Source organism: Felis catus, chromosome B4 (assembly GCF_018350175.1).
Source record: "Felis catus isolate Fca126 chromosome B4, F.catus_Fca126_mat1.0, whole genome shotgun sequence".
NCBI classification, from domain to species: Eukaryota; Metazoa; Chordata; class Mammalia; order Carnivora; family Felidae; genus Felis; species Felis catus.
In genome coordinates this window covers 125,672,337-125,690,006 of record NC_058374.1, presented here as the reverse complement: position 1 = coordinate 125,690,006, position 17,670 = coordinate 125,672,337, and the positions used below count along the sequence as shown (strand labels likewise).

The 17,670-nt window shown below is 46.5% G+C and overlaps 1 long non-coding RNA gene across 6 annotated transcripts in view; it reads left to right on the top strand.

The window, feature by feature from the left end:
• The window catches only part of LOC123386716, a 52,269-nt gene that overhangs the window by 23,935 nt on the left and 10,664 nt on the right, over positions 1-17,670 (top strand). For all 6 annotated transcript variants that reach the window (XR_006601050.1, XR_006601048.1, XR_006601052.1 and 3 more), the window contains one exon: positions 17,217-17,308. This is a non-coding gene — a long non-coding RNA (uncharacterized LOC123386716). The remainder of the gene's footprint in view (positions 1-17,216; positions 17,309-17,670) is intronic.

Below are 17,670 nucleotides of genomic sequence, written 5' to 3'. Positions count from 1 at the left end.
CCATGGGCATTCAGGAAGAGCCTCCTGCAATCTGTGCTTCTTCTCTCTTTTGAATTTGCAAGGAGAACTGGTCTCAGTTGGGCTGCCTGGAGATCTGTCAGACACTCACTGTAGGACTTCAGACAACCCGTGCACACTTTCTGAACGTAAATCAAACGCATCAATCAGCTTTGAATCGGGGTGAATCTGTCACATTAAATTGTCAGTTACAAATTCCTGCTGACAGTTCTTTGAAGTTGCTAGAAGTGCATCTAAACAGAGTTATGTTGGCCAGCCTCCATCAGGAATGTTAAGCTTGCAGATTCTTGAGCCACAGGGCCTTGGTTCCAGCTCTAGTTCTACCATGACAAAACAGGATCTCGGGCAGTGTGTAATTGCTCTATGCCTCACTTTTTCCCCCTGTAAAGTGAAGATGATAATAATAGTACCTACATCCTAGGTTTGTTGACGTGAAGAACTTAGAATAGTGCCTGACATGCAGTAAGCCCTCAGAAAGCGTTAGCAATTTATATTATTATCTATCCAGTCACCAGAAACGTAGGGCGAGAATAATTGGAAACAAGAGATATGATCAAATCTTGTTCAGTTGTCACATGCAGAGTGTATTTTTGGGGGGGGAGGGTGGGTGTAAATTTCTCTTCCTTATGATATTGTAATCATAGCAATAATAATGATAATGATAATGGTGGCTAGCATCCATTGAGTTCATGCTATGCGCCATCATTGTGCTAAATACCTTACGTGAGTTAATTATTTAATTTATAAAATCCCATTAGGTAGTATTAATTTTAGCTCAGTGTAACTTGTGTTAAGTTACATTGTTCTCAAGTGGCAGAGCTGGGACACAAACTCAGGTGTATCTGATGCCAAAACTTGAGATCTTACTGCGATTGAATGGTTTGTATTCTCCAAAACCTGACTACCTAAGAGGGAAAACATGTACTCCTGATCCAAACTGGTGTCAAGAAGAAGCCAGTCTTGGATGTGAAAAAGCCAAAATGTAGTGAATAGACACCCAGAAACCAAAGAGTCATCTCGATTTCAGTGTGTTCAGACTTGTCACCATCTAGGGCCATGGTACTATCTCATGGCAGCTGGCTTCATTCCAGGGCACAATTCTTGCCAAGGTCTTGTTTCTGGAAGCCTCTTTTGGGGCTTCTCTGAAACTTTCATTGCATCACCTACCAACTACAGTTCTTCAACCACGGCCAGCAAATTTTTCTGCAGAGAAAGTGATCTTTCCATTTTCTTTTAAGTGAATTGGATATAAGCTAGGGATATTCCAGGATACTATCAATTTTGGCTCTCAGAACCAAATCTGAAAACATAGTAGCATTCCAGGAGTTCGGAATGTCGCCGATAAGCTCCCTGTCTCTTGGTTTATAGTCATAGTCAACTTTTGAGTTGACTTCAGGAAGAGCTCAAGAGAGCCCCTTCCCAAGTTCGTTGCTGAGCGAGGAGCAAGGGAGCACTGGGGGAAGAACCTCAGGCCAGGCTCTTCCAAGAAAAATCTCCTATATTATCTGGAAGTACTAGGCTCTTCTCTCTGGATTATCTCTTCTGGCCCAGGAGGTGGGGACCTGATGGGACTGTCAACAGGACATGTAGGAGCTGAAGGGCCTGTGTTGTCAAGAACGATTTTAGTAAGGACTGTGCTGGCTCAGCTAGAGGGGCTAAGCCCTGTGCTAGTGAATGAAACTGAGGTCACGGATTTGAGTTCCTTGAGGCTTACTGTGGGTTTGATAGTGTTCCCCCAAAATTCATGTCCACCCAGAACCTCAGAATGTGACCTTATTTGGAAGTAATATATTTATAAATGTAACTTGTTAAAGATCTCAAGATGAAATCATCCTGGATCAAGATGGTTGGTGTCCTTATGAGAAAAGGAGCAGACACAGAAAGACACACGGACAGAGCCAGGTAAAGATGGAGACAGAGGTTGGGGTGATATGTGTAAAGCCAACAAACATCAAGGATTTTTGCTGGCAACCACCAGAAGCTGGGAGAGTGGCATGGGGTTGCTTCCCCTCTGTGCCTTCAGAAGGAAACAAACCTGCAGACATCTTGACATCTCGACCCAGACATCTACCTTCCTGAACTGTGAGAGAATAAACTTCTGTTGTTTTTGCTTTGTGGTGATTTGTTATGGCAGGCCTATGAAATACAGGGCTTGTGTTGGGGAACAATGGAAATTCAAGATTCTCACCACCCGTTGGAATGCTTCAGAAACAAGTTTCCCAAGACACAAGGGGAAGTGTGGGTGAATCAGAGCATGCCCTTCCCCATTGCTGGGCAGATGGAAGCAGGGCACAGACATGTCAAAGATGAGCTTCCTGGGCCAGTTTCCTAAGAGGGGTATTCAAAAAGGAAGGAGCACATGTGCTCTGTGACCCGAATGAGTCTCTTCTCCTCTCTGGCCCTCTATTTCTTCATCTATAAGCTGGAGGAGCTAGGCCAGAGCAGTGTTAAAGTGGGGCCCTTGCTGTGTTCAGTGAGGCCCTAAGAGTTGAACTGCCAGACCATGACCTGAGCTGAAGTTGGATGCTCAACCGACTGAGCCACCCAGGTGCCCCAAGACTGTCTTTGGATAATAACTTTGGGGGCTGCAATTCACCATGGGGCCTGGGCACACCAGCCTTGAATTTATGACCCAGCCTTGTCCTAATGCAAGCATCTAGCCACCTTAGTCTTATGGTATTGGAATAAAGCTTAATTTGATTTATGCCAGGTATGGTTTGAATTCCACTCCAGGAGATTTAAGAGGCCTTTTAGGTCATCTGAGCATCTTGGTCTCTGACTCATCAGAGCTGGGCCCTGACACGCTCCTTAGTTACAGTGCCATCCTGAGGAATAGGGCATCTCTCCTGGCCCATCGGGCTGTGTAAGTGGATATTCTGGAGAAGATGGGGCTTCTAACCCTGCCAGCTGTGACTGCCTCTTAGAACTCCAGACTCCGGAACTTAGCTGTCCAGATTCAACTCTTGCCTGATTGGACCTGAGATACTATTCTGCTCTCTGATTCAGCCGATTTTGCTGGGCTCATTCTTCTGACTCTTTTAGGAATGCTGTCAAGTTTGAGCAGCTCACCACTAGCCTATTTTTAAATCCTGGGGTCACCGATAGTAGCTAAGTGACCTTGGTCTAGTTACTTAAACTGTCTAAGCTTCAGCTTCCTTGTGCATAAAGTGAAGATAATAACGCTGACCTCCTAAGGGTGTTGTGAAGAAGGGAGGGATTTAATGACACAAAGTGTGGGGCTCTGGGGGCGGGCAGTACTTGCAATTTCTCCTTGGATGGCTACTCTGATTGGCCCTCCCAAGTCTCTGTCTTGCCCATTTCCCAGAACACCTGGGCACGAGTCAGGTGGTCAGCCCCCAGCAGGTGCAAAGCCCTCTTCACTTGCTCCATTCTGCTGAGCCCCAAATACAGTGAGGCCTTTGGTGTCACTGGATTTTGGTGGGAACAGGTTTTCTTTTACTTTTGTTGACTTCCTCTAGAAACTTTATCTTAAAGTTCTCAGGTGATTCAGGAATGAAGAACTGGGGCCTTAGGGTGGAAAAGCATTTGTGACTATTTTTCCTTTGTTCCCTGTATGGTTGACTCAGAAAGTGGGGATTCCAGGTGAGGAAATGGAAGTCATTTCACTTCCTCCATCTTCGGCTAGATGTGTGTGTTCATCCCAGATTCCTGCAATTTACATTACACATTCATTTTTCTGGATCTTATTGGTACTTCCAGGGGGAGTCGATGAATTGAGTTGTTAGGAAACCCATCTTTGGTGCAGACAGAAAATAGTTCCAGAGACAACACACAGATGGACCTTGACAATCACGGTCATTCCCTAGTGTCCCCTTCAGCCTGTCAGGGTCTGAGAAGCCTGGGGGAAGGCACCAGCCATTCTCCTTTTGTTCAAATCCAGCCCTTCAGTGCTCTTGGACAACACTGTTTTTATAAAATGATACATGAGGGGCGCCTGGGTGGCTCAGTGGGTTGAGCGTCCAGGTTTGGCTCAGGTCATGATCTCGCGGTTCGTGAGTTTGAGGCCCGCATCGGGCTCTGTGCTGACAGCTCAGAGCCTGGAGCCTGCTTCAGATTCGGTGTCCCCTTCTCTCTCCACCCCACCCCTGCTTGTGCTCAGTCTCTCTCTGTCTTTCAAAAATGAATAAACATAAAAAAAATTTTAAATGATAATGATAATGATTAAAATAAGTCACTCAAGACAGGAAAATGCAAAGAAGAAAACTAAAGATAGCATCCAGTCTCACTACATGGAAATAACTACCTTCAACGTTTGTGACCATCATTTCCTCCTCTCTTTCTCTCCATATACAGATAAAAGAATAGAAAAAAATAGAAACAGTCTATGTGTGTCTTTAAAAACAAAAGTTAGTAAATTCCATGATCTGTTATTTCATGCAAGTAAGGGAACTGAGGAAATGACTAAAATTGCATGTAAGCATTTATTTACAACTAGTGATTAAGTTCCTGAAAGACAGTATCAAAGGTGAAAGCATAAAGATCACCTAAAACCTAGTTGAGGTTGCTATACTGGGGCTAGCTATACTAACTGAAGTTGGGGTTGCTATACTGTTTGAACATGTGCTTTAAATGTAGACAAATCTACAAACCTCAAACATGGCACCCTTCAAAATTAGAACTTGAATTCTTCACCTATCCTTATCTCACATTTTTTATTAGTTAGCTTGATAATTTGTATGTCTTGCTCATCTTTATATCTTTTACATTTTGTGTTTATTTTATTTTTAATTTTTTTTAATGTTTATTCATTTTTGAGAGACAGAGTCAGAGTGCAAGCAGGGGAGGAGCAGAGAGAGAGGGAGACACAGAATCCAAAACAGGCCCCAGGCTCCGAGCTGTCAGCACACAGCCCGATGCGGGGCTCGAACTCAAGGACCGTGAGATCATGACCTGAGCTGAAGCCAGCTGCCTAATCCACTGAGCCACCCAGGTGCCCTACACTTTGTGTTTAAATTGCAATTGTTATATCTTGATAGCATTAGCTTTGTATTTCAATATGTTAATATTCACCACCTATTCTTTTTAAAGCATTAACAATTTTCTTTTAATGTTTATTTGTTTTTGAGAGAGAGACACACACACAGGGTGCGAGCAGGGGAGGGGCAGAGAGAGAGGGAGACACAGAATCTGAAGCAGGTTCCAGGCTCTGAGCTGTCAGCACGGAGCTGGATGTAGGGCTCTAACTCACAAACTGCGCGATCATGACCTGAGCCAAAGTCAGACGCTTAACCGACTGAGCCACCCAGGTGCCCCTCTTTTTAAAGCATTTTAAAATGGGATGTTTTCTTTTCTGAGTTCTTTATTTTGATTCATTTTTTTCGTTGGCTGAATTTAATAGGCAAATTAAAAAAATTTTTTTTTCCAAGGGCACATTAGGCTATTTCTGTTTTTTTTCTTTTTTTGGTATGTTTTATCTTTGCTGTTGCTTTTTTTTTTTTTTTGTCTAGAGAGAAAGAGCAAGCAGGGGAAAGGGGCAGAGGGAGAGAGAGAGAATCTTAAGCAGGCTCCACGCTGGGCGCAGAGCCCGATGTGGGGCTCAATCCCACAACTGTGAGATCATGAGCTGAGCCAAAATCCAGAGTTGGATGCTCCACTGACAGAGCCACCCAGGCTCTCCTTAGCTGTTGCCTTTGAATTTGAAGGATAGCTTCCTCACAGGTAAAATTCTAGGATCCCTCTTCCCTTGCCATTTATGATCTTTTGTCTTATGCTGTTGAGATGTTTGATGCCAGCCTGAATTTCACCCTGGTAGGTAATTTGTTTCTTCTGCGTATGTATCCATGGGATTGCATGAGAGTAAAGCTACGTGTGGGGGTCAGTGGAGGTAGGGGTGGGTGGTGACGGGAAGGTGGTCAGTTGGGGAGGTAGAGGTAGAACTGTAGGATGAGGAAAAAGTAAAGCCCTAAGGATGAGAACATGGAACCACTTTCTCCATAATTTGCAGCCCCATTAAGAAGAAATAGAGCCAATTATCAAAGAAATCATTCTATGGGGGACAGGAATTTTAGTAAAGACTGACAATACGATCACTTTATCTTGCAGGAAGAAAATGGTCTTCCTTTCTAGAGCATATTTGTAGGAAGGCCTAAAGACAATGATACATTTCTATAAGTGACATAATTTAGGGAGAACTCTGCAATGCAGCAAGGGCAGCCCTACCATTTTTTTATGTTTAAAGACTCAACTTCATGTTCCTTGCTAATAGAGAGGATTTCGGTCAGCTACCTCCAATTTATTCCTATTTGGCTTAGCAGACCATTAAGCAATGGATTTGGCCACAGACTCCCCATTCCTAATGATGTTTTTCTTGGGCTACTATGGAAAACCAGTTGGCAATTGCTGAGTAACCACATGATGACAGCATAGAGGGAGGACACAAAGGCTCCAGGTATGTGACAAATGGCAGAAAGAAACCGGAACATGATGGAGACAATACTGGGCCCACAAAGTGGACAAGGTGCCCCTAAAGAGATGTGTGTAAACCATTCTGTTGGAGGGTCTGATGCAGGTGGGGTCTGTGTGGCTCTGGAAAGCAACCGTCGCTGCCCTTGGAAGACAAATGGAAAAAATGAGCCCTTGTGTTACAGACTCCTCCATCCATTGATGCCTAATTGGTTGTCCTGGCGCAGAGGGCTCATATGATGTCAGAAAGTCAAGTTCTGTGATGATGGGACAGTGGAAAAGAAAACATGATCAGCCTCCGTGCCTAAAGAGCCACCACGCAAATGAGGGAGGAAAATATTTGAAATCTGAGTTGCGTTCTGGTTTTTCCACCTTGAAAAGAGGAAGTGCTGGTAAACTCACCATCTAAATGAAGCAAATAGCATGCATTTGAAATGCTAACAACAGCTACCATCTCTGGGGTAGGCACTCTTTGCTGTGCACGGCCTAACAGCCCTACACATACGTTAATTTACTGGATCCTAGCAACTGTAAGAGACAAGGTGATTATGATTTCTGTATCCTGGACGCTAGTAATGTTCTCTCTGGCCACAGAAGTATCTCTAGCTCTTGCGGGGGGGGGGGGGGGGTGGACAGGAAGGCACCCGGAGAAATAGACCTTGGCATATGTTCTCAATAAAGAAGTCTCTTCCTTCCACTGATGTGTCTCAGATTCCTGGTAGTAGTTGGGGAGCTGGTGGCCCATTTCTCCGCTATCGCTGGGTGGGCGTTCTTTTCATCTTGGTTCATAGTGATGGAGAAGAGTTGGAGACAATTCAAACGTGGTACCCGAAAGCCACTGCTCTGATCTCTGGGCTGCCTCTGTCCTCATCCAGCCGTGAGTGTACCTTGTGATATTCCTTTCCCTTGGCAAATTGCTTCCTTCCGATTCCTGTGCACCCCCTGCAACAACATAGAAGTTGGAAAACTTCAGGCCTTTGGGCATGCCTTAACCTCATTTCCCTGCCTGCCCAGGGGAGAGTGAAGTGCTCAGTCCCAATGGTGGCAGGCCCTGGTTTTGGGCGGGGCATACTCAGTTCACCCTTCCCAATCCTGCTGGCTTTGCCCTGACTGCAGTGGAAGGGGAAGGGAAGTGCTCTCATCTCAGGGACGAGTTGGGAAGTCAGGGGCTTAGAGAGATGAAAAGCTTGCCCCACTGAACACACCTGAAATGTGCAGAGCTAGAACCTGAACCCAGACTCCAAACCCTAGTTATTACCCCCATGGCAGAAATAGGGGCAAATGTAAGCTGTTCCAGAAATACCCAGTCGTCATTCCCTTCTGACTCTTCCAAACCTGACTATTCTGCCAGCAAAGACAAGCCCACACTTTTGAGTGCTTACTGTCACGTCCCTCGCCGAGTGCAGACCCTAGCCCTCCCAACCAGGGCTGGCCACACAGGACAAGCTGCGCTGAAACAGGGGGCTGGTTCCCATCTGCCCCCCATCCCTCCCTGCCTAGAGACTCCATTGCTTCCTCCCAACCCTCCCCCTTCCTCCCCTGCTCCCCACCAGTATTATCTCTCTGGAGGCAGGGGTTCCTTTGAAGTCAACTGGGTGATTTCTTTTGAAAAACACAAAAAAGGAATCTGGAGAGGGTGGCAGAGGGCAAAGGATGGGCAAGGGGCCTGGTCTCCTGCATCTTTTTCTTTCAACTCCTACTGCTGATCAAAGCTCTAGTGGAACTGCAGGATTGAAGAGATTGCATGCCAACGATGGGAAGAGTGTCAGTTCCTAGGTTGGTGTTAAGCTCTTGGAAAGGGACAAGAAATCGATTCATCAAGTAGGTGAAATAAATGGAGAAAGGCAACAAGCAGAAGCAGGAAAAGAAGCCGTGGCATGTCCCCAGTTTCCATGGAGCCCTTTGATAATGCAGTGACTCTAGGCCATACACATTGGTCACATTATTTATCACTGGAGCATGAACGTCCTAACCACATCCAAGAGCTTTCACTGGGCTCCCTAAATCATCCAGGACCACAATGAGATGCAAATAGCCTAGTAGAGGATTGGGAACAGAGAAAAGGCAGTCCTGGCCCCCAGCCTCCTCCCTCAAATCTGGAGGCTGCCCCAGGCCCAACCAAGACTTTCTCTTTTGTTCCCCATGCCCAGAATCCTGGGTTGCTCTGTCTGGCTGGGATGACCCAGTTAGTCTATGCATCGGGCTCTTGGGACTTTTCTTTCTTTGTTGTTTGTTCTTGAAAATCAGTGATCCTGCTCCTGAGGAACGGAGGGCCCCTGCAAGTGATTTACTTTCCCCCACATACCTAAAGAGTGTTTCTGTATTTTTCTTCCCAGAAACTTTAGAAGTGTGAAAAGACACAATGGCATTTGTGCAGTTTTGGTTGGGAGCAAGCTCAACATAGAAGAGAATAAGGCTCTTTAGGGCAATAGGTTTGAGGTCTGGTTTCTCCCTCCCCCACTGAGCTCACAGTGTGGTTCTGAGTGAGTAAAAGTAGTGTGTCTGGTTTTCTGTTGCTTCGTGGGTAAAATGAGGGCTGTAATGGATGTTTGGGGATCGCCCCATCTCTCCTACCTGCCACACCCCAAGTTCTCTAGCCATGCGGTCTGGGTAGGACAGACGTTTTTCCTAGCTCTAATGATGGACTCTGGCTTGGGCCACTCAGCCTGTTGCAGCTACTTTTCCCATTGTGATTGGCTCAGAAACGGGCATACAGTCCAAGCCCGCTCAATTAGAAGAACCTTGGGACTTTTTCTGGAAATGCTAAGACACAGACTCTGTTTCTGCCGGATGTGAATAAAGAATCATGTACCTCTAAAAGCTATCTCCGGTCATCTTGACAAAATGAGGGGAGAGACTGCTTGAAAATGGGGCCAGTATCAAAGAAAATAGACAAATATTAAGCTAAAATAAATGGACAGAAAGAAACCAAGTCTGATCTCAGACTATGGGTGCTGGATCAAGCCTTGCCTGCAGCTGCACTCATCCCCGGGCCATTCAGTTTCGTGAACTAATGAATCCCTTTTATTGCTTCAATTTAGTTTTCTGAAGGCCACTGTATGGGATTATCCTGAGTGCCAGGGCATAGCCATTTTTTTTTAAATTTTTTTAACGTTTATTTATTTTTGAGACAGAGCATGAACGGGGGAGGGTCAGAGAGAGGGAGACAGAGAATCTGAAACAGGCTCCAGGCTCTGAGCTGTCAGCACAGAGCCCGACGCGGGGCTCGAACCCACGGACAGCGAGATCATGACCTGAGCCGAAGTCAGACGCTTAACCGACTGAGCCACCCAGGCACCCCAAGGGCATAGCCATTTTTAACTTTAGGATTTCCTCTAGAGAGGAAGAAAAAAACTAAAAATATTTTTGTGGCTTTCTAGCTTGTTGTAAGAATTGTGTTAGGCAGGAGAGAGCAGCGGTGAAGAGGCTCTGTTCTGTAGTCAGACAAATTTGGTTAAGATTCTTCAAACTCCAGAGGTGAGCCAAATCCCAAACTCAAAGGTGAACAGGTCCAAGGCCTTCAAAACGCCAAGGAAGTCTTTGAAGTGCTTTATCTTCTAAGCTGCAAGTAAGACCTCAATTTTTCATTTGGGAGATTTGGATTTCACGAATTCATGAAGGCTCTGGGTAGTTTAACACAAAGCTGCTCACAGGGTATGTAAATTCATATGCATTATCGGTGCTCAACTTGTACTGAGAGAATTAATCCTTAAGATGAAACTGAGTACGAATCAGAAAGATAACAGGTTCACAGAAGCCCATGTTAGACTCTTTATTTTGGCTCGACGCTTGGCTGGCTCTCTGAAAGCTGATCAGCACATTAATGTTCAGGGATCTGCTACTTTGCAAATCAGATGAAATCTCACTGCACTGGTTTCCCTGTTATCCTGGGGGATAAAAAATTGGCCAACTATATCTCGCTGGGCACCGAAAGATGGATGTGTGAACGGCGATTGGGGTCTGGTCAATGATCAGTAACCTGTGGCACTAAAAACAGGGTATTTACTGTCATGGAGATTTGGATTTATTTATTTCCTCAACTATGTGGCATAGGTGCCAAACTTCCCTGTCCCAATAGGGACTCATGCCAAGGACAGACATTGCTAGTCTGTTGAGTGTTCTCACAAAGCCACAAATGTGTCATCACATTTTTCAAGATAGTGCTACAGAAAGGAACTCCCTCTTTCCTTTGCTTAGGATTCTTTTGGTTATAAGCGATAGAAGATTCAACCCATTATGGTGTGTGCGGAAAGGAGAACTCGATAGCTTTTGTAACGGGAATGGTCCAGAGCAAGGCGGTGGCTGCAGGCAGGGCGGGAATTAGGCCTCCAATGATACGTAGCCAGAAGTCTGTTTCCGCCTCTCAGCTCTGGGTTGCCTTTATTCCCAGGCTGTTCCTACCTTCGTGGTTGCAAGGAGCTGCTAAAAATGTTTGTATCTGAGCATACTTGGAAAGAGCACCATGGAAATAGGGTTCTCATGTCTTATGCTGAAGTTAGATCCTGGGGCAATAATGAAGCTTCTGTGGGCTCAGGGGCCCTGGGTTGAGGACAGTGACTTAGGGCTCATGCAGCCCACACAGAGCAAGGGACTTGGCCAAGGCCAGTCTGAGCTGGGGTCAACAGCTGTCTCTACTTTGTTGCCCTTGACTTTCCAGATCCTAGATTTCCACACTGAGATCCAGTGATTCAATGCCACCTTGATTTCCACTCCTCTGCTTGGGGGTCTGGTTTTAACCACCCCCCCCACCTCCCACCCCCCATTCTTGAGCAAACATAAAAGAGCAAAGAGAGATGTTAAGATCTCGGAATCAAGTCTATTTGGGTTTCTGTTGCTTTAGCCTTCCCAGAACTCTTCTCCTTATTTTGGTGATAAAAATCTTTCTTTCCTCTGGGGAAAGTTTAGTTGAAGCCAACACTCTCCCACACGGGATGGGGCCCATGACCTTGGTCAACAGAAGTTTATATTCCTTTGGTCACAGTGCATGGTTCAGAGAAAGTAGTTACCCAGCTGGGGCAATCAGAGGTCTTGCCAGGACTTTTACTCTGGACGAACTGAGTGAAAAAACTTGTATTCTCCTTCTTCCTGCTGCGCATAGCCATAAATTTGGAGCTAACCGTCACAGTGACCAATTTTACCACTGCAAGAAGGGGGCCTGTCTGGGAATGAAGCTAGCACGTGGGTGAGTGGAGGAGAGGGGGAAGGGGACACTAGGATTCCTGAGTACTGTTTCATCTTGATTTTTTCCAGTCATGGGACCTAACAAATCCCCTCTTGTGCTTATTCACATTGACTTGGGTGTCTGTTATAGGTAAGCCCTAGGTTGGTCATGATTTCTTGATGGCTGACATTGTGACTTGTGGCAACTCTGATGGCCATCACGGGCATTAATAGCTCAAGTGGCTGCAGAAAGCAGGAGTTAAAGATGTCGCTGGAGGTAGAAGGGATAAGCCCATATGCTCCCTGGTATTGGTAACTGGAAGAGGGCGAAGCTTGTTTGTGAGCCTCGAGGAGGTGGCCCCTTGCAAGAGAGAACTCTCAGGAACACCTGAGATCTTACATAACAGGGGCGGGGCTGGAATCAGAGAGATACGATTTATTCCCATTAACTCGGCCGCAGTTTGCCCCAAGGCTGATGTGTCTTGGAGAAACACCAGGGACACAAGGGATGGCTTAATCTGAGAAAAGTCTACCGTGATGGTTGCTACAGTGATTGTTTTAGGTCAGGAAAACACTAATCAGATGTGCAAGGAGAGTGGGTGGGTCATATGGGGAAAATTCACCTTCAGTAAAGAGTAGAGGTGCAGAAGCCTGTTTGGGAGGCCACAGGGCCGTCCTAAGACAGTGGCTGATGTTTAGTACAGCCCATATGTGAGACTTGTCATCACACCCAGTACCAAGAGGCCCCTGATTATGTCCTCTGAGAATAAATGCTGAGAACAGGTGGAAGGAGTCATTTCAAGAGGCTCTGGCAGTGCTGGGGGACAAGGCCAGTCACGCTGGTGCCAGGGTATCCGGAGGGGGACGGGGCTTTATGACCAGCTGAGGCTTGCACGGGAAACACTCCTGAGGGAGCAGAAGCTGAAGCATGGCGGGGGGGGGGGACTTGTTCATGGGCACCCCCGAGATTCCCTAGTGACTCCAGAAATGGTTGAGGGACTCCATAGGGGAACAGAGTTCTAGTAACTTCTCTAGGATTAGCCCTAGAGAAACACAGTGGTTTCTCCTCTTTTGATCCTGTGTTTACTACTTATGCTTTTTGATTAGCTAGACCTCAGTCTCTCTATAAGCCCCATTGCCCTCCACCTGGCTCCCCTGGGTCCTGAAGCCCCAGAGACCCTCCTCACGACTGGACACGCTGCGGCAGGTCAAACCCCAGGGAAAGAGCCTGAGCGTTCCTGGAGATGGCATTTTTGGTGATTAAGGTGGCGACATGGGCGTGGTGGTGGAGGAATGTTTCTAGATGAGAGAACTCTGGGTGTCCTCAGCTCGCCCACTGTTCTGCTCCGGCATAAAACCTCCCTTTGTCTCGTTCTTAGATCTGCGGCGATATGTCAAATGCCAAAACATGCCCGGTTTGGAAACTAATGATATTTACTGCCAACTGGGAAACCAGATTCCTCTGGAACACATGCAGAGATTATGATTCTTTCCTCAGGCAGTGGCATAGCGATTAAGTAGATATCTGCCTACAAAGCACAGATGACACTACAATCTTTGGGATCTTTGAGTCCCCAAAGTAACCTGTTACATTGAAAGAGGGTTCATGCCTGTGTCTGAGATCACAGACTGCAGCTTGAAAGCCGGCCCTTCTAACAGAGTCATCAATTAAAGCAATTCCAGAACAAGCTCAAGCTTATACCGAAGCCCAGGGCTTTGGTGACACAAGGTTTGCCATTTGGGCAGATCTGTGGGGTTTACATATGGTGACCATACAGATTGGCCAGCCACTTATGTGGATAAGAGACAAATGCCAAGTCTGGAACCCTCCTATCTGGGATGAGACCACATCCACTATTCAGTCAGGTGATACCAAGGTGACATTGTCATTTGTTTCAGAGCACAGGAGGTGACAGTGTTAAGAGACATCTAGAAAGTCAGGAAAATCATGTCTCTCTCTTCCAAATGGGAGGGTTTGGGTTGCAAAAATGATCACTCAGTTATCAGGGTCCATGCGTTTTATACCATTCAATTATAAGTTCCAGAGGTAGATAATTCTTTTTTTTTTTTTTTTTTTCTGTCTCAGCTGGAGGACAGAGGTAGGTTACAAAAGCCGCTCCTGTTCCTTGCTGGAGTCGGTTTGTTTAAATCCTTCTTCAGTGGCAGCAGTTTTTTGCACAATGCCCAGCCCATGGTACAGGCCTCAAAAAATGCTAGCTCATGTTGTCAGCATTATGTGTCACAGAGGCTAAGAGCCCAGTGGAGAAAATACGAGCACTGGAGCCTGAAACCTGGGTCTGGAATCGGGCTGTACCACTTACTTGCTGTGTGACATTAGGCAGATTACTAACCCATTCTGAGCTTTAGCTCTTCCTTTTGTATTACGGTCATCATTCCAGTCTCACAGAGAGGATACTTTCCTGAAAGTAGGTGGTTAATTTGGGCCCCAAAGAAAAGAATCATCAAGAGGAAAAGGGTGTAGGGAAGGTGCAGGAGAAAGCTCATTGAACTTGATGGGGTGGGTCCTGTTATCTGTTTACATTTCACACAGCCTTTTCTGACACAGATCCGTAAGCTGGCAAATTGAGGATTTCTGCGCCTTAAACTTCTAGAGATGCTTATTCTCCTGATATGTCTTCTGAAAAGTAACGAAAATCCTTTTTGTTGATTGTCCTGCACTGGGGATGGCGGGTTGGAGACAGGAACTGGGGTCAGGGAGTAGATTGGGCTGAGTTCTAGTGTTTGTAGGGTTGGCAGTGCTTAATTATTTTGGAATATTTGTGCATATGTGTGCTCTTGGCTTGCTCAGGATAAAGAACGCTTTCCTTGGCTAGAGTGATGTTGCTAAAAAAAGGCCAGGAAGCTTGTGAGGAGACAGGAGATAGGGTAGGGGAAGGGAAGGAGAGCCCTCTGTGCAAATCCACTTTGAAGCCAGCGGAACCTTCAAAATACATGAATGATACAATTGTTAAGTAACCAAACGGGGTTCCTGGGGGGTGTCTTTTAAAAAGCATGCTTCTTATTGTAACCCAAACTTATTTTTATTTTTTTATTTTTTATTTATTTATTTATTTTTTAATATATCACAAGTAAACTTTTTTTTTTTTAATTTTTTTTTCAACGTTTATTTATTTTTGGGACAGAGAGAGACAGAGCATGAACGGGGGAGGGGCAGAGAGAGAGGGAGACACAGAATCGGAAACAGGCTCCAGGCTCTGAGCCATCAGCCCAGAGCCCGACGCGGGGCTTGAACTCACGGACCGCGAGATTGTGACCTGGCTGAAGTCGGACGCTTAACCGACTGCGCCACCCAGGCGCCCCTCAAACCTATTTTTAGAAGCGTGTTTTCTATCACAGTTTCTATTAACTGTTGGAAGTTTGTGTGGGGGGGGGGGGGGCGGGGAATGTTTCATGAAGATTTTGCATCAGATTGCTCTATTCTACTCTGGTGCCGCCACACTACGAACTACACAACGTGATGGAAATAATGCTTAGTTAGGAGCCCCGGGATCTTTGGGATCTTTGATTCCCCAAACCAAAGGGGGTTGGGGGGTGGGACTGGGTTCTCCTTCCAAATGTGCCTTTCATTTGCTTTGCAGTCTAGGGCACTCACTTTCCTTCTCTGGTGCTCAGTTTTTCCATGTGTAATAGGAAGATCTTGACCTAGAGAATGTGGTTCAAAATTAAAAAAAAATTATTCGTAAGGACAACAAATGAGTTCTTCGAAATGAGTTTAAGATGAAAAAGGTAAAAGCTGTCCTGTGTCACTAAGAGGCGACCCCTGATGAACGTCCAGATTTCAGTTTGAAGTTGAATGAACTGAACTGCGGATTTCGCTTTGAAAACCACAGAAGATCTCCATTGTCACGTTCAGCGCAGTCATTCTGAGGATGCATACCAAGCCTTGAGGCAGGAAGTCAGAAGAGTTTTGGGACTGAGGTTCCCTGAATCTGGGGGTCAATGCTAGCTGCTCTCTGGAAGCAGGGGCAGGGATTGTCAGTGCAGGATCAGAATGCAGAGGGGGCTGGAAGGTCGCGCGGGTTCCTGTGATGGGACAGAGGAAGCCCCTGTCCAGGGTGGCTGCTGTCGGGAGAGGATCAAATCTTCACCCTCTGGCTTCCATTTGGCTGGAGGTCGCTGGGAAATGGTCAGCTGGCTTGGGATCACGCCGTAACTGGGGTTTGCTCAGCCAAGGGCACCCCAGAAAGATGCCTTTGGGTGAGCCGGTCAGTCTATTGACTCTGCACCTGGGCCATTTGGAACAAGCCAGGCAGCCTTGGGGGGTAAATGGAGAATGCTTCACCCTCCCCTCTCCCAGGACAAATGTCAGGGCCCCGTGAGGTAGAGCGCCACCCCAAAGCCCTCTCTGACAGTGGGCAGCTCCCACACCAGGCAGCCCTGTACTCCGCCCGATCACTGCAGAGCCCGCCTGCGAGCCCTGGACCCCCCTAGTTCCCAAGGTCTGAGAAGGGTTGAGTGGTGTTTCCCAACGGGTGTTTCAAGGAACTATAGCTCCACGGGAGATTAACAGGTGCTCCACGAGAAATGACTATCATGGTCAGGTAAGCTTGGGAAATGCTGAGTTGAACAGGTTTCTTCATTATGGAGCATGTCAGAGTTTCAAAACTTTAAGAGGCAGGCATACATGGACTTCCTCAGTGGATTCGCTTCAGCCTCGCCACACGTGGTCCCTTTTGTTTTCATGCAGTGCCTGTTCCGTGGAACCTGTTTTGGGAACTGCTGGGTCAGAATGTTAGTCAATTGTCTCCACGCTCCTGTTCAGTGATGCTTAGAATTAACTCCCGGTCCTGTATTTAGGAGTTGGTGGCCAAGCTGTGATCGCCAAATTGCTGAGTTCATTTGTGCAACCAACATTTTCTGAGCACCACGATGTGTCAGGTCCCGGGTTGGTGCTGAGATGACGGAAAGGCACGAGTTGCACATTTCCTGCCCTCTGTAGTCCACAGCCTCCCGAGGCCACAAAATAAGCAAATAAATAGTTGCAAACACAGCATGACAGACTCTCAGCTGGGAGGCCGTACTCAGCCCGCTAGAGTGTCTCCAGCACCAGGCTCAGTGTCGGGACCCACTGGGCGCTCTTATCAGCCTGCATTGTCTTCAGCTGTGAGTAACAGACAAGCATCAAATAGTTTACACAAGTAAAGAGTGTATTTCTCCTACTTCAGTAGGCTGAATAGTGGCCCTCAAAGATGTCTTCACCCTAATTCCCGGGACCCGTGAATATGTTGCCTTAAACGGCAAAAGAAACTTCGCAGATATGATGAAATTAATGATCGTGAGATGGGGAGGTCATCCCGAATTATCCTGAATCGTGGCAATTTATTACAGCAGCAATAGGAAACTAATAGAAACTGCATAATGAATTTGCAGAAGTAGGCAACCCAAGGAATGTGCAGTTGCTTGAGAAAGTCATCAGGGCCCTGGCTCCTTCAGCTTCCTGCTGCACCTTAGCTTAAGGCATCCTTCCTCATGAGAGGAAGACGGTGCTTACCTCTGGGCATCATGTCCACTTTCTAGGCAGGAAGGAGAGGAAGAGCCAGGGGAAACGAAAAAAGATTTCTTCATAGAAGACTTCTTTTTCTCCCCCATTCAAGGAAAGAAACCCTTCCCAGAGAGAGCTACTTCTTATTGGGCCACAACTGGGTCACCCAATTGCCTCTGGTTGCAAAGAAGGAAGCCTGGGAAGGTGAGATTTTTTTTTCAAAACTGGGCATATTACTTTCTTGAACAAATTGGGATTCAGTTGGTAAGGAAGAAGGTGAGAAAGGATATTGGCAAGGCAAATAGCCTAGTGTCTGCTTCAAAGCTCCATAAACATTTGTTGGAGGACTAACTGAACACCGGAAGGAGGGAAAATGGGAGTCAAGTTGTAGATCTGTCTGTCAGTCCAGGCGGGAAGGGGGTGTCTCAACTATGGCAGGGATGTGGTGGACGGAGGGGCTGTATCTGAGAAATAATTTGGAGCCCCCAGGCTCAGTAATTGAGTGGAGAATCAGTGATGATGCCCACACTTCTGACTCTGGCAGCTTGGTACCTGGTGGTGTAGTT